The sequence below is a fragment of the Lepisosteus platostomus genome, chromosome 7, assembly GCF_059453375.1.
Source record: "Lepisosteus platostomus isolate fLepPlt1 chromosome 7, fLepPlt1.hap1, whole genome shotgun sequence".
Taxonomy (NCBI): domain Eukaryota; kingdom Metazoa; phylum Chordata; class Actinopteri; order Semionotiformes; family Lepisosteidae; genus Lepisosteus; species Lepisosteus platostomus.
Window position 1 is genome coordinate 38121632 of NC_142617.1, and position 12011 is coordinate 38133642.

The window sequence follows — 12011 nt, forward strand, 5'->3', positions numbered from 1 at the left end:
ATTCTTTGTACTCCTCTTTATAAATACCATAACCATAAGTGGAGATCACTGTTGGGGAACAAATCTGCACATACTGTATGTATGGCTGTGTGAGGCCTGTCGAGAGTGTTGTAGCTTTTACATGTATCAATTACAGTAGGCTGCTGGTGTCAATGAAACAGCCCTCCTTCTGATCAAAAACAGCACTTGCTTGCCTGACGCACTCCAGAGCACTGGGGCATACTAACAAAGCTTTTTTTATATTCTAACTGGATTTCAACTCGATTGATGCAAGATTTCTCTTTTCTGTGTGTAGTCTCCTGCTAGATTTGTAACTTCTTATGGATTTTTAGAAAGGCTAGAAAAAGTACATTTTGTTCTGGAGCCAGAAGCTTTGCTCTGTAAGCACTCTGTTTATTGAGCCAACAGAATCCACCTGGTCTATATCTGTGCTGTGATTTGTCTTCTGTCTATTTTTAGAGCTGGTGGGTTAAAAATAGACTCGCTGCCACAAAGGCGCTGCTATGAAATCTTGGATTCCTCACATCCCTCATTCCACTACCAAGTACCGGAATCCTCTTTTCTCCAGGGTCTGCCTTGTACTGTGCCATTCTCTAGCTCCTGTTTCACTGCAGCGTGTAACAGTATCCGACGCTTTAATGACAGGAAGATGGGAAAATGTGCAAATGTGGAAATGGTTATTTTTATACACTGCAGCTCAATGAACCCAATCCACAAGGTGCAATTGCTCCATCACATGCCAAGGTTTAAATGGTGAGATTAAGTGTTTTGCTGGACAAGATCTCTTTTGCTCTCAGCCAGCTCTGAGCTGTCTCACATATGCTGTTATATAAAATTGTGAAATAACGAGAGAGATGTGTACAATATCAGTTTATTTGTATACGCATACTGCCAACCACAATTTTAGAGAATGGCATTTACCATATGATAACCCATCCTATCCAAAGTAGTATAAAAAGGCCTAGAGTATGTTACATCCTGTGATTCCAAAGGACTGTAAAGTAGTAGCAGATTAAACCTAGTGTGCTGTAGGGGACTGATTGTTGCTGCACATGCCTCTAGTGCTTTGCTGAAGGCAAAAGCAGAACTGGCAAATGTGTCAATTCAGACAGCCTCAAGGGTTTACAGAAAGCCCTTGGTGGATAGGAAAAAGCACCCTCAAGAAGCACGATTTAGATCATAAGAAGTTTACTCATCTTTTTTGAGGCAGTGAAGCCTCAACTAATGTTGAAGGAGTCCTAATGTCTCCATAAACATACAGTATGTGAGCATGTACTGTAGTCGATTGCTGTAACACATCACAGCTGAAATCACTTTAGGGAGAGGACTAATCTGCTGCTAGGGGTATTACCTAATTTTTAGGAAAGTCTGCATAGAATTGATTCAGACACCTTAGTGCTCACGGATGAAAGATTTTAATTTATTTACATGGATATTCACATTTCTGAGATATTCCAAGATGCTTCCCTGTATTCATCCATGTATTTTTCAGCTTTACCTGTACAAGGTGGTTTGGCTCAGGGGATGTGCAGAGGTCCCTTGTGTTGTCTGCAGCAGAGTATATACTGTCACTTTGATGAATGTCTTCTCTCTCAGCATGGGATATTTATTTTATCATCAACCCAATTCACGCCACGTTAGGGGCGACACACTGCGCCCAGTTCCACACCCCCATGCTGCAGGAAAGCATTTGGCACAAGATTTTGTAAAATAGCTGCTCACAGGCAGCTGTATGCCACATTGTGGGTCTTTTGCTACAGTATATGCTGGCACATAGAAATGAGCAGCCAGCTTCCATGAGCAAGCATGAGAAAGTAGACAGCTTTAGCAAATCATTAATCCTGTGTAACGTATTGGAAATCCTGAGAATGGTAAACAGTGTACTGACATTTTACACGTAATGTGGATGCCAACACAGCAATATGCTAATTAGTCAACAAGTTATTTTACATCAATAACTAGTGAACTCATTTTAGCCTGTTTAAGAGTTGAATGGTTGCCCACACATCTAATAGTCTTTTCCCCTCTTGTTGTTCCTTAAAAGCTCCAGTTGTTTAGCTCTTCTTGCTCAACAGAATAAAACAGAACAAAATTGAGTAATAGTCACTCAATAGTAAATTGAGTAAGCAGTGATTAGAGAACACACAGGGCAAACAAAATAAGAGAGTACTGATGATTTGTGTGTGTTGGGGGTATGAAACTGAGAAAAAAAAACAGAAATTCACATTTCTGTGTATTTAATTGTGTATACTCTAAAGTGTCACCTGGCTTGGCTTTGCCCTGATGTTGATCTCTTTGCTGGGCCTGGTGAGACTCTGAGCCCTTGTCCTTATAACTCAGTGCTAGTTGCTATGCATCAAAGCTACAGAGGGAATGGCATCCGGAGTAGCTTAGGAAACAGTTTGGGTGATAGAGCTCTTTTCCTGGTGTGGACCAAGGCCAAGGCTGACAAAGAGTACCCCCCCTCCAACTTCCTGAGCTGTACGATAGGCACTCCATCCCCACACAACAGCCTGTACGGGGGCTGTAAACAATGACATCATTCACTCTCGCAGGAAGACAAAACATGGTAATGTGTGTGTGTGGCCAATCTTTTCCAAAGAGTAATCTGCTTCACTTCCTGGCAGCAAGACAATCAGATGGAATCTACTTCATTTTTAGAAAACAAAATAGTTAAGAAATAGATTTCCTGCCTCTCAGCCAAGCCAAAATGCAGATAAAAGAATGGAGAATGAAAATCAATCAATAAGCAACAGGACAAGGAAAGGGCCCCCATTTGTGGGACCTTTGTTTGCTTTTAAAACCGTTGTCAGAGATACAAGAGTTGGAATTGGGCTTAGCCTCTGCAGCGGGGAAATAGCTTGGAGAAGAGTGAATAACGGTGAGGGAGAAGTCAAAAGCACTCTGGACATTATAAACAGGCAGCTCAGAGGGCTCCATAGGCGCAGTCTAGAAATTTAGGCATGTAAAAACACAATACTGAGAACAAGCCATTGTACCCATGAAGTTTTGCCATTTTTGTCAGTACACTAAGTACTCTTCACTGTATAAATCAGAAGTCTTTCCTAGCATTGGTGCAAGAGCTTCTCTTTCCGGGCTCACGTTTGCATTCTCATCTTTATTTGCTTCATATAAGATAACTGATTTTCTTTTCTTTAAAATGTTTAAGATCTGTTTGTCAGTTAGCTGTGCTGCTTCCTTTTCTGCATTCTTTCAACATCCTCTTCCGTCCATCTACTTCTTTTCTATCATGCTTTTGGCTCTCAGCTGAATTTTATCTTCTCTCTCGCTGCAAAGTTTCCCCTTCTATCCTGCTGGATCCTTCACTCTCTTACTCTCATGTCTCCTGCCTCCAGCAGCTCCCATGGTCTCTTTCCACCACAACCTCCCCTCTCTGCCTCCCTTTACTTTTTACCTTCTTCCCTGTTCTTATCTTACTCCCATCGTCTATCAATATTCCACCAGCAATCCTCAGCAGTATCAGGTGGGACCAGAATCAATTGCCAATATCAAAACTGATCGCTCTAGTCTAGAGTAATAGCTCTCAGGTTCTGACCTCAAGAGACAATTTAGCAGGTGTTCTAAGTCTGTTTAAATGATCAGGATAAGGCTCTCCCATCTTAAGAAAAGGGCTAAACAGGTGCAGTTTAGCTTTAATTACACCAGTGTCTCCATTCACCACTGTTACCAAGTACTAGATGATTTAGAGATGTAGGGAAAAAATGAGAAATAGAGGAATAGATTTTTTTTATTTTTCCCAAAGCGATTAACTTTGTTATTATGAAACAGTGAGTGTTGTACAAGTCGTTCTTTCCATATGAGATTCTTGCTTTTGGAAATGTTCAGATTATTATAATTGCTGAATATATAACATTTGTCCTTTATCGTTCTGCTCCTGTGCTTTGTGGATTTTCACTAAGCTCCACTACCTATAGTTTCTGGTGCTGGGGAAATGAAATCACTGAAGACCCGGTAAGAGATCACAGCCTCAGCACAGCAAACCCATACATTTTGTATGTAACAAAGAGAGCTGTGCTCCAGGCTGACAGAAAAAAAATTCATGAATCAGTAGATACAAAGAGAGAGATGTCAGATGAATTTGGGAACGGGGAGTTCTTTGTGATCACCCATCAATGTCCTTTCTTCCATCCTGTGTTTATGGTGGACATTTGAAATACCTTGTAATTTATTTAGCCACTGGAAGGCACAAAGAACAAATTGATCTCCAACCAAATAACAAAGATCAAAGGGGCCCTCCAGTTGGGCTCTTTAGGAACCCTCAGTTAAGTCTTTTTTACATCTCGGGTAATTGAGTGGAATGGAGCCCAGCCTCATCAACCTTTCATTCACATGCCAATAGCCGCATCAAGAAATTCTTCCTTGATGAACCCAGTGCAGTACAGGAGAAAATAGGAAGATAGGAAAGGTTACAATAAGAGGACCTTTTTTAGCCCATCTTGCTCCTGCTAGTAGCTTCAGGATCTAAGAATTACTTCAGGCAGTTTCTTAAAGGATTCACCTCTCCCAATGTGGTGAGAAAAGTTTATTCAGAATCCCATGACTCGCTGTCCCCTGATCCTTGTATCACGGTTGACTTTGAAGGCTGAATATTTGAATGACTGAATGACGTCTGGGTAGTGTGGTGGCATGGTGGTCAGCATTGCTGCCTTGAAGCGTTGGGGCCCTGAGTTCATTTCTGGAGCTGGGGTGCTATCTACTGTATGTGGAATTTGCTTGTTCCTCCTGTGTTCATGTAGGTTTCCTCTGGCTTCTTCAGTTTCCTATCACAGTCCAAAGACATACTGGTAGGCTTCTAGGAAGACTGGCCCTGGTGAGAGTATGTGTGTGTGTGTGCCTGTGTGTGCTTCTGTTCAGGGTGTACCCCATCTTGCACTACTTGCAAGCCAGCTTCAAGATGATCCTAAATTGGATGAAACAGAAACTGGATGGATGAATGAATTCAGTCCTCCCAACTTGTTTTCTGTTCCAGATTTTAAAAAATCAGTTCCCTTAATAAGTCTGATTTAAAAAATTCCTTGAGACCAGAAGTTTCCTTTTCACTGCCTCTGGAGCAGTAATAGTCTTCTTGTAGTGTAGTAATCAGAACAGAATACTGTGCATGCAGTATACTACTGCTTTATATTGATTTCTCTTGACTTAAATTGTTCCCTATATATATAAGTCCACATATTTTCCATAATTTTTCTAATACAAATTTTCTTTGTGCTCATTATCACCCATTTGACATTAAAATTGCACATTCTCGCTCCCTGTATGCAATACCTGTATTTTTTTGTAATACTTGTAGCTGTTGGCATACTGTATAATACATGTAATGCTCATATGTTTCAGTTTTAAGGAAATAAAACATGTATAACCTTAATATTGGAGCCAAGATGTGCTGACTGCACACATCAGCTTGCTGCTCAACTCACTGAACTTCATAGTCTTATTATGAGCTAAGCTGAAATGGTAACATTCTACTGATACCATGTACTAATTTCTGCAACTACAGCTTCAGTATTACACTGGCTGTCCTTCACAGACAAAAATCTGAACAGCTAATTCAGCCTCTGTTCACATTTCAGAACTTGCTAGGGTTTCCTTGTAATACTGAAAACAATTAAAGGTACGAAACACGTATCCCATTTTTCCTGTCAAACAGGAGCACAGGAGTGTGCCAGCCTGTGATTTCTGTCTCATCTGTGTTTTAACACAAACAGCAGTCTGGACAGGGTGTTCTTCTCTAGCAGCTGAACAAGAATTACAGTACGATCAGAGCCTCACTTTCAAAAATTTGCAGGTTTGCAGAATGACTTTCAGAATGTTTCATTCAATAGTCTTTTCTGTTGCCATCTCTGAATAAAAAACTGTGGTATCGCTCAATTTAATGCTCTTAATTTGAGATTGATTTCAGAAAAAAAGCAGATCAAGTGTTTCCTGTTGTTGATTTTTCTTCCTTCATTCTAGAAAGCAATATCCTTAAACCCCTGCCCCCACCTCCCCATTTCCTCCTACCATAAGTATATAAATAATTGACAAAGGGCTAGACTGGATGTCTTTAATAATTAATGAGAAATGGCCCTTCAGCTCTGATGGTGTTGACAAGAGTCCAGGACCGATAGATGGCCATGCTGGCTATCCAGCCCACCCCCCACCCTTCTGATGCTGTGCCCCATCCTTGCTCTGCACTATTCTGGGTGAATTGGCAGTGTTCATATGCATGTGCCTTAGCATTTTTCATAATGAACACGGGCTATTTGTTTTAACAGAGCTCATTCAGAAAGTGAAGATCTGCTAGTGTTTGATGTTAACTGCTAGTTGTTTGAGATGTTAACTATAATTGATATGATAGGACCACATTCATAAACATGTTTTGTTTGTGCTAGTATGTTCTTTGCATAGCCATTGCCCTCCAAGGAATTGTAGCTGTACATTTTTCCACTAATATTTTCCATTGAAATGGTCTGAATTGTGTACAGGTTGCCCCCAGAATATCTTGGGAAGGCAGTTGAGGAAGGAATTAGACATCTGGGAAGAGTGTGGACTGACAGCTGCTGCACTGATGGCCTCCCTCTCCAGGGAGGAGGGCACGTACGCAGTCTGGGCCAGCCCGCACAGGGCTCTTAGCTCTGCCACATGGGGCATCCATTTGGCTAAACCAGCAGTCTGGCAGGAGACCTGTTCAATAATTTAACAAGCAATGAGCACGCGGTTTCCTCTTTATGCTTAATTCCTCTTTCCTTTTTTCTTCCTTCCTCCCATTTTTTCTATTTCCTCTCTCTCCCCGAGTCTGTCTCTAAAGAGCAAACTTGTATGAACTGCAGTAATGCTTCCTGCTGCCACTAGATCTTAACAGACAATGACGAATGTCTCCCACTGCAGGGATTAAGTGTATGCGAGGCAAGAACAAACTCTTTCTGATTTTGTTTTTAAAGTGGTATCCTAGAGAGAGGGTTTCCAACTTATATATTTCAAAAAGGTCTATATAAAGCACAGGAAGTCTGATGACAGATGTCCCAGTACCTTATCTGCTTTTTGAGATACTGTTGATTTGAAAAGCTGGCACAGAAATGCCAGAGTAAAATGATCTAAAATCACTGTCAGACCTTCTCAATACATGAGACAGTATCGCAGAGGTTTGGAACAACCCTCTGTTCTTTTTATTGTAGCACTGTCTATGTAAAATGAAAGTCTCCATAAAAAAACATTTCAACAGTTCTAGTCACTAGCTGCTCTAAAACCAAGTACACTGAGGCTATGCACAGTAAGAACAACAGCAACAGGTAACAGTACCTTGCGGTACCTGACGGAGCAAATTGTAGTAGGATTGCATCTGATTTACCTGATGCTTCTCTTAAAATTAATTATGATTAGTACGGACTGTTTCTCACAGTCTATAACCACCATTCTTGTAAGGCTTGATGCTTTTCACCATGAATGTGGAGCTAGGCCGCTATGCCTTAAGAGTGGGTCAACCTACATGGGGCATATATAAGTATACAGTAGGCGCGCACACACATTCTCAAAGAGTGCTCTATATTTTTAAAATCCATTATTTCAAAAGGTACAGGGCAGGGTGTGTGGAGAGGACTCCTGCAGATAGACAGTAATTTCATGCTTGACAGACCCTGCAGCAGGGATCTCTCAGAGCCTCTCCTTCCTTAATTGACTTTTGTCTTGGGCCTCTTACTGTTGTGGATTAAAGCGGTGCTATCTGTGGGACAGAACTGCATGGGTCATTATTTCCTGACCCAAAATTATGCATAGATGTTTTTTTAATTAATATATTTGCCAAATCACTCCATGCCTTGAATAACAGGAAGCCCTTTTGCGACGTGACATTTTGCTGTAAATTATGCTAAATCTGCAGGATGCCGCTGAAAGTGACATTAAAGTCGCTTCGTCTTCAGGAAGACGGGTAAAAAAACAACAACCTGTAGGAGAGCCTCTTAAATCCTGTTATATTTAATAGATTAAAAAAACCCACGCTACGAAACACTTTCATAACGCTCCTTGTAACAGAAAATTACGAGTCCTACAATAATGTGTGCATGTTATTCAGTATTGTACAGTATCTGCATGTACAGATGAAATACATTTTGATGTTTTCCTTTCAAAGCTTGGGTTTGACGACCAATGACACCACAATGGGACGTGTTCATACGTGACTTGCGTGTGCTGCAAACATCATGTGATCAAATACGCAAGCTGTAGCGAAAAATAAAAGAGGTCAGACCCAGGACTGTGCAGAAATATACAACAAGAGAGTTATTTCCAGAGGGCCTACACTGGGTTGTGCTGCAAATATCCCCTCTCCCCAGAATCTCTCAAGGCAGCTGAGCACCTTTTGAAAACTGACCTTTAAGAACAAAGACTGTGATTAATTGGTTTGCAAGTCTTTTAGAATTCCTCTTGGTTTTTAATGGTGTTTGCACGTGAATGTCAAAGCAATCAGCTCAGGGGCGCACGTGCATCCCATTTCTCGGCATGCTATCAAAATGCCGACTTTTTGATTATGAAGCTGCATAAAACAAAAGCATATTGCATATTTAATGCATCCCGTACAAGGAAACTCACAGGGCATGCACAACACCTTGCTCGCAAGCTGAGTGTTCTGTTCAGGTCTTTATAGACTACAGTACCTCGCAGACCCCCCATATGTAGGTATGAAATAAATTGCCACTTGCCTGACCCTTTATTTTTGGCAGATAAAAATATATAAAATATATAATATATAAAAATATTTATAGATGTGATTTGCACGTTTTGTTTTGCTGCGATCTTGCCAGCAAGCGGGTGATCAGCAAGGTTACCTGTTTGACTAGAGACAAGGACACGTTTGGGTAAGAAGCATTAATTGCAAGAAAATTAGCTTTACAAGCAGTATTGACAACAGCCAAAATAAAACAACGATCAGTTTTTAGATCAGTTTTTAAATGCTGTCTCTCGGTAACTAAGCAAATGTATTGATTAAATTGGCATTGCCTTTTGTGTGTTTATTCTCCTCTATCAAGCAGAGATTTCAGAAACTCTTAAAATTTTCCAGTGATTAGGGACACAAGGGGTCACATTTCAGAAGGTCACTGCTGGCCGAGGTCTCCCCAATAGCCACTGATTCTACCAATCCCAGCAAGAGGGGTTAGAGGTCACAACAACCAATTTGCTAGAGAAGAAAGTCAAAGATGACATTTCACAAGAAATCCTGTTTCTATAGCCATTAGTTTTTAGCACAGAGTCCACTATGAGGTAAATTCAAAAGAGGCAAAGAGTTAGAACACAAAAACAAGGCTTTCTTTTTGAAAGGTGGTTTTAAGAAATGATGCTTTTAAATTTGTTCTGAATTTAAAATTAATTTGGAGAGTAGAAGCAAGCATGGGAATAGTTTTATGAAGGATCAGATGATGTTTGTTCCTTTTTTTAAAAAAAATCATGCAATTTAACCAGAAAAAATAAATTGTTTTAGATGTTGCTTTTTAAAATGTAAATGGATGCTGTGGAAATGGCAAAAAAATATATATTTTTTCAAATATGACTATGAAGACTGTGATTCCTCCATACCCTGTCAGGGTCCCTGAAGTGTCCCCCCTCACCCCCTTCATGCATTTCCCAGGGACATCATTAACAGAGTAACGTGAGGTGTCCCTGAGCCTTTAATGCTGTGAATTATAGTGGGAATATGGGGAGAATCTCATTTTTTATTGATAAAATTGGTCCCGTTGGTATTGTTATAGGAAATGATCTATCTGTGCTGTAATCTGTCAAACAGAGATTAGTTGGATGATCCATACCTTATTGACTTAGGTGCGACTGTGATTCATAAAAATTTAACTCATTTGTTTCAAAGGCTGATTATTAAATAAATGTGTGTTGTTAAAGCACTCTGGATTGACAAAATGGATAATTCTGAAGCATTAGTCCATCACATGTACAATAAGACTTTTTGACTCCGTTAATTTTACTCCCCACCACTCTTCGTGTTTGAAAGATTAGATATATGTATTGTTTTTTATGTGACCGATGGCTGTGTTGAAGTGGTTTGCTCAGTCATCTAATCTCTAAATTCATTCACCAAGTATCTCCTGCTGTGATCATTTTTGGTGTAATACAGTGTTATACTGTAGCTAGTAGTACCCACCTTCTAATTTGGGCCACTTTAGGTGGAGCTAGGTTTCTCAGTATCGGTAATCCTGTTCACAGTTCATGTTGTTCATGCAGTGATGCCAGTAAGAGCCATGTCCTATCTCTAATTGGCACTAACTCTCTTGTAAAGCATCATGGAGCCTACCGGGAGTGGGCAGTGTGTGTCAGAGGAGTCCAAGGACAGTGGCCGTAGGCTTCCTGTGAGCTCAGGGTTAAGTTGGCAACTGTTTTACGATTCTCAATTTTGAGAAGAACATAGAAACATGAACATAGATAGTGAACAATGCAAGCTAGTGCTTGAAGCGGTCCCCGGCAAACAACAAGGCACAATCAAATAACAAGTGAGAGCCGGATAAAGAGAAGCAGACTGCAGTGGAAACAGGCTGGTGGCAGAATGGATACTGGTGGAAAGTAAGCACTTCTAGTGCCCTGTGTGTAACCAGCCACCAGAGAATCATGGCAGTGACAGACCAGGGACTGAGGACAGCTCCACTATCTGCAGGTCTTTCCCAAGAAGGGCTGGAGTGTGCAATCCAGAGGAAGACAGATACGAATTCTAATGGCGTTTAGGTATGGTGTAAATTCTCCAAAGAAAGATAAACATGCAGAATCTCCTTTTTTATTGTTTGCATTTTTATCCAAGGGAATTTTAGGCCATTCATAACACATACCCAGCATCTTGCCACTCCTAAAAAGTCTGTTATCAAACAAGAAAATACTGTACCTGTACAGCAGAAAATGGAACTGGGAGATCAATACTTGGAGGTTTCCTGCTGGTGTGTACCTTATCTTGCTACTGCATGTAACTTCACCTTTTTCCAAGGCTTTCCACAGTGTCTGACTGTCAATCTGAAAGTGATAAGGTCTGCAAGAAAGCTTGTGATCCTTTAGTTTTAAGGGCAGGGTATCACTCAGGTTGATAAACTAATGGGGCAGCCGCTGGTGGGGAAGAAAAATAAATAAATAATGAGCACAAATAATGCAGCAGGTTTAATGGCAGAGAACGCAAAGTGAATCCTTCTCTTCCTTTCGCTCCCATCCCAGCTCACTCTCTGTAGCTCATCTCTTATTAATCCCGAAGCCACGCTCCCGAGATGCAATAAGGCTGCTTTTCCTTTTCCCCGCAGAAGGGTGATAATAGCCAGATCCTGAATGGAAATAACCCTGCCAACCATTTCAGATGTCATTGACTGTGCTTGTTTAATTGGTGCTCAGATGAAACATTATTAGCTTATGAATTCAGAGGAAGTAATTATTTGTCAGCTTATGTTGGTTTCTCCTGCTGACATGTGGGTGGCAGCGCACAGCGGGGCCCTTCACGAGAGAACCAAACAATCGCCTGCTTCTCTGACACAGCTGGGGTGGCAGTGATTCTGAGACGCGTCTTTAATGAATTCTGGCCTTCGTCTATCCAATCTGGGACAAGACAGCACAGCTCAATTAGTTGAAAGAGCTCTTGGGTTTTTTCTCCTCATACGAAACAGTTACTGAAATAGTAATAGCCCAACAAATTAAAACAAGACATGCAATTAGCTTTGTCTCGTTAAAGCAAAATAACTGCCGCCATACAATTGCAGGGATTTTCTCCCTAACAGTTATATTACATTATTCTTCCCTTTAGGGTTCTATGCTTCAACACAATCTTTAATACCTAATATTGGTTTACAAGACTAGGTTCAGAATTTAGGGCATTCCCTAAGAAGCAGTTGTTGGCAGAAACAAGCAAGTAAAGTGCATATACTGTACAGTGCAGTCCATCCAAAAAACACCGTAGAGTCCAGCACCTTGTATCAGTGTTTCTCAACCTTTGCCATTTCACAGCACACTTAACGTACATAAATTGAAAAAAAGTGGGGTACACTGCCCCC